Below are 12,476 nucleotides of genomic sequence, written 5' to 3'. Positions count from 1 at the left end.
GAAGCTTTAGAGATGGTTATCTTGTTAAAAGAAACTTGAGTTTCAAGTCTGATTACTATAGAGGAAACTCTTCCTTATAGCTTGATGGCAATGCCACGATTTTTAGAAAAAACTTTCAGAAGTACTTAGATGCTCAATACTCAACATTCTAGGTTCAGAACATGTATATTAGTTCCTTGAATTTGATTCTCAATCATCAGCATGAAGGTTGTACAGACTCAGATAAAAGACCATTTCATCAGAAACTGGTAACTTGTATTATGATCTTTGAAACTTCATAAGAACTTTTGATGTTTGATTATAACCATTCTGATTCTCGATATATAACCCTGAAAATCATTTAACAAACTATTCTTCGAAGTAGTTATTAGCAGAAAACATTATTCAATGTTTGGGTTCTTACTTAAGGAATTTAGGCATATCAAAATAACTACGAATCTTCCCCTTAGATATGTTTCTCCCCCTTTATCATCAATCAAAAATACATAGACAAAATAATAAAATGAATAAAGAGAAACAAAAAGATTTTCATTGATAAGCCAAAAAGGCAGATAAGATACAACTAGTAAAAAAATAAAAAATAAAGAAATACAAAGAACCACAAAGAAATACAACAAGTATTTTAATAAACATAAAAGGGCACATACACACACTTATATAGAAATAGAAAGCACACACGTGCAAAGACATTTATTGAAAACAACTAAGGGTTTTGGGAAGGAAGAGGAGGCGGCGGAACAATTGGGTAGTCATCAGGAAGATTTAAGGGATCTATCAAAGGATCAATATTATCTTCAAGACATATCTCCATGTAGTATTCTAAAACTTATGGTGGATTGATCTTTGTGAATATAGGATAGTTATCCAACAGAATATTACTATCGTTGATTTCTTCTTTGGATGGAGGTGTGCTTTCAATGGAGACAAATCTAGGAGGAGATCTAGGTTGAGCTAGTTACAGTTGTTGCAGCTGTTGTCGAATCTATTATTGAGTCTGTTATTGAGCAGCCATTGAAGAAGATGAAGGAGATGAAGAACAGTTGCAGAGAGGGGTGTTTTAGGTTTGAAAGATGAAAGTGTGAGAGTATTGTGTGTGTAGTGTGAGTAAAATGGGTTTATATAATTCTTTTTTGCAATGATGACAAGATGGAAATACGCACTCATAGGGGGAAGCGTAAAAGTTTAACCTAATTCCAATAATTGTGAAACCCAATGTGTCACGCTTTTATCATGCATACTCAGAAAGTGGGACAACTATCACCACTTAGAACCACATGAAATCAAACGATATGACAACCATCTAATGCAACGACTGTTCTGAATCGGGAAGACAAATCAATAAAATTGCTTCTGATCATAACCTTTATGATTCATGAAAACTTCCTTACTTCAGAAAGCTCATCTTTCAGAGTCAACAAAAACATTCTCAGAATCTAATCTAGAGTTCTGAAGAGTTAAACATTCTGAAATACATCTTTTCATTTTGGACATAAATCCATAAATAAGTTTTCCAGAATGAACATGAATCTATCTTCAGCAAGGGGTTTTGTAAAGATACCATCCCATTGATGGTATGTATCAATAAATTTTAGATGAAAAATACCCTTCTGAATATAGTCACTTAAAAAGTGATGTTTACTTTCAATATGATTAGTCCTAGAATGCAAGATAGGATTCTTAGATAAACAAATAGCATAAGTATTATCACATAGAATAGGATGTTACTCTCACATATCTGATAATCTTCCAGCTGACTCTTCATCCAGAGTATCTGAGTGTTGCATCCAGAAGCTGCAATATATCCAGCTTCGGTTGTTGAAAGCACAATTGTTGACTGTTTCTTGTTGGACCGTGAGATCAGGTTATCTCCCAGAAATTGAAAACTTCTAAAAGTACTTTTCCTTTCTATTATGTCTCCAGCATAATCATCATCACAATAGTCTACTAATTTGTATTCACATGATTTTCTATAAAACAAACTAAGGTTAGTAGTACCTTTCATATACCTAAAGATTCTCTTAACAACAGTTAAGTTAGTTCCCCTAGGATCTGATTTGAAGCGAGCACATAAGAAGACACTGAATAAAATATCAGGTTAAGAAGTGGCTAGATACAAAAGAGATCCTATCATACCTCTTAATAGCTTCTGATTTACCTTACTGCTTACCTCTTCTTTCTCCATAATACATGTAGAATGCATTGGAGTCTTTGCTTGCTTACATTCTGATAAGCTAAAATTCTTCAGAAGTTCCTTTGTATATTTGCTCTGATGAATGTACATTCCTTCTAAACATTGATCAATCTTGATTCTGATAAATAACTTGAGTTCTCCTATCAAACTCATTTCAAATTATGTCTGCATTGACTTAGCAAAATCCTTGTACAACGACGCATTAGCAAAACCAAAAATAATATCATAAACATAAATTTTCACAACCAGAATATCATTCTTAAATGTTTTGCAAAAGAGAGCCGTGTCCACTTTCCCTCTAGTAAAATTATTTTCCAAAAGGAATTTACTTAGTCTATCATACCAAGCTCTGAGAGCTTGCTTCAGACCATATAACGACTTTTTTAGTTTAAAAACAAAATCAGGATTTTGAGAACTTTCAAAACCAGAAGGTTGATGCACATATACTTCTTCATAAATATATCCATTTAAGAATGCACTCTTAACATCCATCTGATAAAGGATGATGTTGTGATAAATTGCAAAAGAAATTAAAAGACGAATAAACTCTAACCTGGAAACTGGAGCAAAGGTTTATATATAGTTTATACATTCTTTCTAACTATGACCTTGTGCTACCAGTCGAGCCTTGTTTCTGACAACCTATCCTTTCTCATTGAGCTTGTTTCTGAAGACCTGTCTAGTTCCAATGACATGGAATCCCGTTGGTTTCCGAACAAGATCCTAGACGTCATTTCTGGTGAATTGATTTAATTCTTCTTGCATAGCCATAATCCATTCATTATCCGAAAGAGCTTCATCAATAGATGTGGGTTCTATCAGATATACCAAACCTATAAACGTCTCTTTAGAAGGTTTGAATGAAAATCTTGTTCTGGTTGGAGCATTTTTATCTCTCAGAATCAGTTCTTTAGAACAAGAGGTTCTTCACCTACTCTTCTTCTGATGAGTCAGATCAATGATAGTTCTTCACCTACTCTTCTTCTGATGAGTCACCTACTCTTTTCCTTCCGAATCTTTTTCTCTAGAATCAATATCCTTGGATTATGAAAGATTGATCTTCAGATCTGCAAATTTCTCAACTAGCTTTGACTTTTCAAGGTCAAGCTTATTATTGAATCTAACATGAATTGGTTTCTCAACAATTCGTGTTTCTGTGTTAAAGATTTTGTAGCCTTTAGAGCGTTCAAAATATCCTAACAATAAACACTTATGTGCTTTAGAATCAAACTTTCCAAGATTCTCTTTAGTGTTCAACATAAAACTTTCACACCCAAAAGGGTGAAAGCAAGAAATGTTGGGCTTTTTGTTCTTCCATAATTCATAAGAAGTCTTACCCATAATAAGTCTGATAGAAATCCTGTTTTGAATATAACAAGCTGTGTTAACTGCTTCTACCCAAAAATGCTTAACCATATCAGTTTCTTGGATCAATGTGCAAGTGATTTCTTGCAAAGTCATATTTTTCCTTTCTACAACTCCATTTCGCTGTGGAGTTCTAGGACAGAAGAAATCATGGGAAATACCATTTAAATTAAAAAGATTTTAAAAATTTTTATTTTCAAATTCGCCACCATGATCACTTCTGACTTTGACTATTTTGTAGTTCATTTTTGTTTGCACTGGTGAGCACAATGTAGAAAATATAGAGTGTGACTCATCCTTATGTTTCAAGAACTTTACCCATGTCCAAAGACTACAGTCATCAACGATGACCAATCCATACTTCTTTCCATTGATAGAGGCAATTTTCACTGGTCCAAACAAATCAATGTGCATAAGTTCTAATGGTCTAGAGGTAGAAACAACAGTTTTCACTTTGAAGGATGTTTTAGAAAACTTTTCTTTCTTACATGCTTCACAAAGAGCATCTGAAGCAAACTTCAGGTTGGGTAGACCTCTGACTAACCCAAGCTTATTTAGCTGAGAAATCATTCTCATGCTAACATGAACCAAACTTCTATGTCATACCCATTGCTCCTTATTAACAGACATTAGACATTTTGATCTTCAAGATCAGAAAGTCTAATTTTATAAATGTTATTCTTTATCTTTCTGTTAAAAAGGATTATACCATCTTTCTGTCTGACAGCCTAATAATAATTTTGATTAAAAATGATATCATAACCATTGTCACTATGTTTAATAATAAACAAAAGGTTATGCATCATACCATCAACTAAAAGAACATTAGTAATAAAAGGAAGTTTATTGTTACCAATAGTTCCAGAGCCAATGATCTTTCCTTTCTGGTTTCTTCCGAAACCAACGAAGCCTCCAGGCTTAACTTCCAAATATTAAAACATAGAACTTTTTCCCATCATGTGTCGTGAGCATCTATTATCCAGGTACCATGACTGGTGTTTTAACTGAGCTTTTAAGGATGTCTGCAACATAAATTATTTTATCCTTAGGTACCCATATTTTGGGTTCTCTCTTATTAGTTTTCCCAGAGTTGCTTACAACTTTGGGTTCTTTTAGAAGAAGGATAATCATGGGGAATTTGTTCATGATACTTGGGTTTCAGAACCGAGTTCTTATCCTTTGTATGTTTCTATGCCTGTGCAGAAATATCAAGCTCAGTGCCAGCAGGCACAAAATGAACATAGAGAGGTTTTGGTTTTACCTTCTGACTTTCGTTAGGTTTTATAGTTTATGTACAACCTAAACCTTTCTTTCCATTTCTGCTAACTCCGCAGATCAAGAAATCCATTTTTCTTCTATATATGCTTTTAGCTAGAAAGTACTGGAATGTTTTGTCATATCTAATGATGCAATCAATATCAAAAGCTTCTGAGATTATTTCCTCCTCTATTTTTGAAATTTTAATTTTCAAAGAAGAGTTGTTACTTTCTAAAGAAAATAATGTTTCATTTAGAGAGGAAATATTTTTTTCAAGATCACTCTGAGTTTAAGAGGCAATTACTTGGACTTGTTTAAGGTCCTTGTATTTACTCGGAAGACTCTGGTACTTTTCCAGCATTTCAGAGAGACATGATTCAATATCATAACAAGATGGGTTAGAAAATACCTCTTCAAAATCGGAGTCAGCTTCTGATTCTAATAATACCTTTTCTTCTTGTTCTTCAGAACCTATGGGATCATCTGTAGTTTCCATCAGTGCAACATTGGTTTTTTCTTCGTCTGAATCTTCTTATTCGGATTCTGAGTAATCCCATGTAGCCATCAACCCCTTCTTGCCTTTAGAAAAATTCTTCTTAGGCCTTCTGCCCTTTTTTAACTTAGGACAATCATTTTTGTAGTGGCCTGGCTCCTTGCACTCGAAGGAGATAACTTATTTTCCAGAACCTTGCTTCTTCTGTCCAGAAGAAGAATCAAATCAACCAGCAGTCCTTCTGGCTCCTCTGAAATTTCCTTAACCATTTTGCATGTGCTTCTAGAGTCTATTGACTCTCTTTGAAATTAGAGACAACTCATCATCATATTCTAAGTCTTCATCATATCCTTTTGATTCTTCCTCAGCTTGATAGGCTCTTGTCTTCTCAGGTTTAGATTTTAAGGCAACAAATTTACCTCTCTTCTGAGGTTCATCTTCTCCGAGCTCAATCTCGTGGATTCTTAAAGAATTAATAAGTTCTTCAAGACTAATACTGTTGAGATCCTTTGTCAGCTTCAAGGTAGTTACCATATGTTTCCATTTTTTTGGAAGACTTTTGATGATCTTCTTGACATGGTCAGTTGTAGAGTATCCTTTGTCCAGAACTTTCAGTCCTACAACAAGCATATGAAACCTTGAGAACATAGTCTCAATTGTTTCATCATCTTTCATTTTGAATGCCTCGTACTTCTAGATTAAGGCTAAAGCCTTTGTCTCATTTACTTGATAATTTCCCTTATGAGTCATCCTTAGAGAGTCAAAAATGGATTTGGCAGAATCTCTGGTTGTTATCTTCTCATACTCCATATAAGAGATAGCATTTAACAATATGGTTCTGGCCTTATGATAATTTTTGAAATCTTTCTTCTGTTGATCAGTCATAGCACTTTTTGTTATAATATTTCCTTCAGCATTCATTGGGTGAACATAGCCATCAACTATAAGATCCTAGAGATCAACATCGTAACCAATAAAGAAACTTTTTATTCTATATTTCTAATAATCAAATTTCTCACCATCAAAGATTGGTGGTTTAGAACTGTAGTGATCTCTTTCATTATTGCTAACACGCAGCATTAGGAACAACCATTGTTTGTCACACAAACTAGATAAGTACTAAACACGGTGAGGTGTTGATAAAACTTTTATCACAATCAGAACCGGAGCTCTGATGCTGATTGAAGGTGTGGAAAACACAAGAAAAAGGGATTTTGAATTAGGTTTTACAAGCAAAATCTTTTTCCAAAACAAGAACACCACTAACATGATAATAATAATAATAAAGAGATAAACACACAAGTATTTTAATCCTGGTTCTCTTGAAAGTCAAAGCTACTCCAGTCTACCCGCCAAGGTGATTTTTACTTATACACAAGGACTTAACCCACTATAATAAACATATTACAATAATCACAAAAAATAACCTTCTTTGTCTTCTCAAGGATCCAACTATACCCTAGTCTCCTCAAGGACTCACAAATAACAACCTTCTTTGTCTTCTCAAGGATAACCTCCTCAAGGAATCAAACAAATAGTTTGAATAATATTTTATGTGTTACAAGTTGTTTCTATACAAGAAGATTTTACACAAATGAATAAAAAACACTTAAAGAGAAAAAATTGTACAAATAATTGATAGGTTTTCACAAAGAAATAGACTTGTCAAAATATTGTGTCACCAAAGATTTATTCAAGTCTCCAAGTCTCACTTATATAGCATAAGAAGAAGACCGTTGGAGGGCAAAGAGGGAAAAGCTCATAGAGTGACTGTCCACTATTGGATGGGAGAGGAGTGATAATGCACAGTGTCTTTCGCCCATAAAATCAGTGACATGGGTGATATATAATACTGTCCTTACCCACGAAATCAGGTAGTGGAAAGGATGTTCGATTTGTACTATGTACTATTTGATCACATTCCTATTTGATCTTATCTTCAAGTTCTTTAGATTTTGATGAAAGTTGATGAAACATGAAATGAAGAAACATATAGCTGGATTCAGAAACCTCAAAATCTTTGGTCAGAACCTTGACAACGTCAGTAGTCTGGATTGAGATCTTCAGTATCTTCAGAGTCTTTAGAATCTTCAGTCAGAACGTTGATAACTTTAATTGTTTGGCTTGATATCTTCAGAATCTTCAACTACATAACACGACTTCAGAAGCTTGCCATTCTTCAGAAGTTTGGTGATCAGAGTCACATCGAGAGGCATAAACTAAGAGATCATTGTAGGAGCAACATAGTGTCTCCTCAGAAGCTTCTCAGGAGTGAATCAACACAGAAGCAAAAAGATCATTGCAACATCAATATTGAACATCTTTCAGAACTTCTAATAGCTGGCGCAAAAGTGAATTTGGAACACGTTATTCAGAAACTGATGACATTGCACATCATATATTCAGAATCAAAACTAGTTGTTAAAGCTACACAATAACAAGCAATTAGGGTACCAAAATTATTCCCACACAAATACAACATTGTTATCATCAAAACTCAAGGTATAGATGCATAACCAAATGTTGCTCTAACATGATAGGTGATGATGAAGCGAGAAAGGTAGTGATTATATAGGTGAGTGAAGATGGCAAAGAGAGGGAAATTCAATTATGAAATTGATGATTGAGGGCCACTAGATTGTAATCCATGGCTAGGGTTAATCAACGGGGGAGAGTGATTAAAAAGTTGGTTAGATTGTGTGTTGATTGAATGAGAAATTTGGAAGGATTTGTGCTAATTTTGGCCCAAATTTAGTGTAAAATAGTGATGGCAATGTATGTTAGTTTTAGGGAATTTGAATGTTAAGGGTTTGTAATTAACTTGGTTAGTTAGTTGATGGTTAAGGTCAGGTTAGAGCGGGTGGTTAGTAGGTTGTTAGAGTTTGTTAACTAACTTGAGGTGTAAGTTAGTTTGTCGGAAGTTAACAGTCAATTTGAGGTTTATGTTGAAATTGGTTAAAAGTGTGTTGGGAATTAGTTATGACTGTTGTGAATGTAATTGTTAGGGTTAGTAATAAAGTTAGCTTAGTTACTGATTGTGTATTGGTGCATTGAGATATGTATGTATGCTGAAATGATGTAGCATGCTTTGTGGTTGGTGTTTTTGATATGTGCATGGCTTAGATTGTGTATGTATGATGGTTGAGATTGAGCATGATTCTATGATGGTGTACATTGATTGATAATATATGTATGTAGTGTATATGTGTTTGAATATGGATTGGATAATGTATGTTGAATTTGATGGAAGTGTGATGCCATGACTACCATGTATGTATGTTGTGTGTGCATTTGGAGCTTGATATGTGCACCTGTCATGATCTTGAGATATGTAACTGTTATGTTATGTAGGTTTATGACATGATGTTATTTTGATGTTGTAGGTTTTATGCAGGTTTTTTGGATTGGTGTGGCCTTGATGTCAGTTTGGGTACAAGGTTATGTGTGTTTTGTTATGTGGATTATCATGGAAAATATATGGTGTATGTATGTGAATTGAATTATATGGTATTGTGTGTGTATGCATTTTGTTTAACATTGGTTTTGTGCTTGATGTTAAGGTTGAATAGTTGGTGGTATGAAGTCTTAGTGTACTTATGGCAGGTCATGATGCTTGTTGTACCCCAAAATTTTCCCTCCCCTTTTAATCTTTTCATTCAACCCATAACTTGAAAATCATTTACATACCCTCATGCTTCATGCATATGCATCAGTCATTCATTCATATCTAGTGGTTGATCATTATGGATTCAAAGTTCTTGGCTTGCAAAGCCAGGGCCTTGGAATGGATGAAACCTTAGAAGTTTGGCCTTGATATTCATTTGATCACAGGGGATGCAAAACCCTAATGGCTTGATATTTGAAGTTTGAATTCAATAAGGTTCCATCATGGTATTCTTCAGAGGGGTTTAAACCCTAATTTTCTAGTGATTGGGTTGTAAGGCTTCATGTTTGTTCTGTGGGTCTTATCTTGGCTTTTAAACCCTAGTTAGGGGTTCATATGTTGAAAACTTGGTTGAGAAGCATCATAATTCTTTCAAATCCTTTGAATGAAAGATATGATTTTGAAACCCTAACCTCAGATGCTTGAAGGTCCATGCAAGTAAAGAATTTACTGAGACTTCTTGGTTTGACTAAAACCCTAGCCCATCTGGGGAAGGCTCATGCCCATCATCTTGTCCATCATGCCCACATCCTCCTAGCTCTTACAAGGTCATATCTCCTATGCATATGGTGTGAATTACTAGTTCTTGGTCCATGAATTCATACTTGTACCAATCCATTGATCTTTTGGGCCTTGGCTTGCTTTTGATCCATCAAGGCTTTCAAACCATGTATAGGTCTTCATTTTGGGTCCATCTATGTTTAATCAGGATTCATGTCAGCATACACCAGTCCATACAAGAATACCCTAGTGTGAGACCTACTATTGACCTTGGCCGATAGTTGACCAAAGTCAACCACTTTCCATAAGTCATTCTCAAGTCATTCATCTTCATGCCATGGTCATTCAAAATCCAATGCCATTACTTACTTCAATGTTTCAACCTAACATGAACTAAAATGCAAAGTTACACTTCATTGTATTCATTCCATTCTAAACCATTCACATGTGTTAACCATTTTGAATTTGGCATAGTCATGACTAACAAAAACACCTCTACATAATCCAACTTTCAAGACATAAGTATTCAAAACTTCATAAACCATTCAATTTTCTTTTCACAAATCAATACACATTACATCCAAATGTCCTAACATCCACTACATTAACAGTTCAATGGTCTCATACAAGCTCAAGAATTCAATTCATAACCAAACTTTTTAAGCTTTCCATTGCAATCTTTAACCATAAGCCAACCACATTCATCATCATGTTTTCACATGCCATACATATTGAATTAGAGTTTGGTTCATTTCACTTGTCTTGCTTGATTAAGAATGCACTTTAAACTTTCTAAATTCCATTCACATCATTCATTCATACATCTACTTCATTATGTCATGCCTAAAGAAACACATCTAAATCTTTGAATTCATTCATCCATTCCCATTGTCATTGGTCACACATAGATTCATGTTTCATCTCACCTTCATTTATCATACATATATATGCATAGATTCATGTTTCATTTCACCTTCATTTATCATACATATATGCATAGATTCATGTTTCATTTCACCTTCATTTATCATACATAAAGTCCTACATATATACATGCATAAATAACATGGAATGAACATGGAGAATTGGTTGGAAATAATCTAAATGTTGTTATTAAATCACAAAGATCATGTTGTATTTGGAACAAAGTGTTTTGGATCCAAAAGAAGCATAAACCTATACCTATACGTAGTTGTTAAAAGCTATTACATTTCAAATAATACAAGCTACAAAAATTCCAAAGACCTAAGATCTAATTTGATTTGATTACAGTCATTAGTTTCTACCTTCAAGCCCCACTCATCCATTTGCCATCACTATTTGAGTCATTCTGCAGATTACATGAATTTGGCAGCAGTGATCAGTGCATTTTGATGCACTTTCTTCTACTTTTGTACTTAGGTAAATCTATAGTTTATTATATTATTTTTAATATTTTAGTGTATTTTAATATTTAAGTTTATTTTTGTCTTTATTTTATTTTCGTACTTTATTTTCAGCATAAATAGTTATTTGATACCTTATCACTATGCAGATCATAACTTGGGCTATAGGAATCAGATTGACACGTTCTAATATGCGTTGGAAAGCTAAGAGAAAAAATTACAAGTTTCATGTTGAAGTCAAAAGCAGATTCAGAATAAAGAAGGGTCGAATAATTCGTTGAAGTTCCAGACTTAATTAAAATAGTTAGTTTGGGTCAGTTTTTGTAATTTTCTGGCCGAATCCTATAAGGGCCCGAATTTTCCTTTTATTATATTAGGTCTTTCACTACTATAGTAATCCTAATTCTGAATTTGGATGAGACAATATTGCTTAGAATATTTCATGGAGAACTAATTCCCAAAGAGCTGATATGTTGTATTCGAATTCCACTTTGAGGTTTTTATTAATTTCAATTTAATTTCAATTTCTTTTCAATTCTTCCTATAAACTCGTTTGCTTAATTCGATTACTTTCGTTTGCTTAATTCGATTGTTTCTTATAGGATAAAGTTGATTAAATTTGATTGTTTGTATGATCCTTAACTATAATCACGTTAGCGTAGCTTTTTCGTTATCGTGTTTGATTAAGTCGCGTTTGCTTAATTCGCGTCTGCTTAAATCCGTTTGCTTAATTCAGAAATTAGGAACATATATCATATAATACCAATTTGCGCTTGTCAGTGGGTATTGTAATCGAATGAGATTGAATCCGTTAGGGAATTGAAATTATAAGAATCGATGATAAGTCGGAAATCGATACAATAGATTAGCTTATTTATCAATTTTGATTTTACCTTTAATTATCTTCGATTTAAGTTTTGAACCTTTAAAACCCCTTTTTTTCATCCGTTTAGTTGTAACATTCAAGAGTTCTTGTGATACGATACTTGAGGCGTCGCTTCCCGTTTACTATATTTTATTAGTCGTTTTTTACCCGTGTGCGACAGCGGATCAAATTGACGTCATTGTCGGAGACTCTTGTAGATCTTAACCATTAGTATAGTCTAATCATTATTATAGTTTTAGGTGTTATGTTTTAGCATTTTTTTCCCTAACTTTCTTGCGTTTTGGTCTTTTTGTGTTTTAGGATAAAAAAATCAGTTTTTAAAAAAAAATCGTCTCATATTATTCCAATTTTTTGTCTATTCATTAGGAAAAAACCAAGGATTAAAAGTCTCTATTTAGGAACTAAATAGTGGGAACCGTTCTAAAAATTCGAAATTCGTTATTTTTCTATTCTTTATGATTTATTTTCTGTTTTGATAGTTTCAGAAAATTCCGCAAAAATTCTCAAAATTTTTAATTGATGTTATTAGATTAATTTTTGTGTTTTTGTATTTTTTTTCCTATTATTTTAATAGTTTTTTTTCGTATTTCAATTGTTTTTTTTAATAGGGACATTGTCAGTATTTTTCTATTTGTTGCTGCATTGCTGAATTAGTTGTGTTTTCTCATTGTTTGTTGTTTTTTTTCTTTTCTATTGAGTTTAACATGGCTGACCAAAGAACTCTGAGAGAACTT

The sequence above is a fragment of the Lathyrus oleraceus genome, chromosome 5, assembly GCF_024323335.1.
Source record: "Lathyrus oleraceus cultivar Zhongwan6 chromosome 5, CAAS_Psat_ZW6_1.0, whole genome shotgun sequence".
Classification (NCBI taxonomy): Eukaryota; Viridiplantae; Streptophyta; class Magnoliopsida; order Fabales; family Fabaceae; genus Lathyrus; species Lathyrus oleraceus.
The sequence above is the reverse complement of the archived record's forward strand: the minus strand, read 5'-3'. Positions refer to the sequence as shown.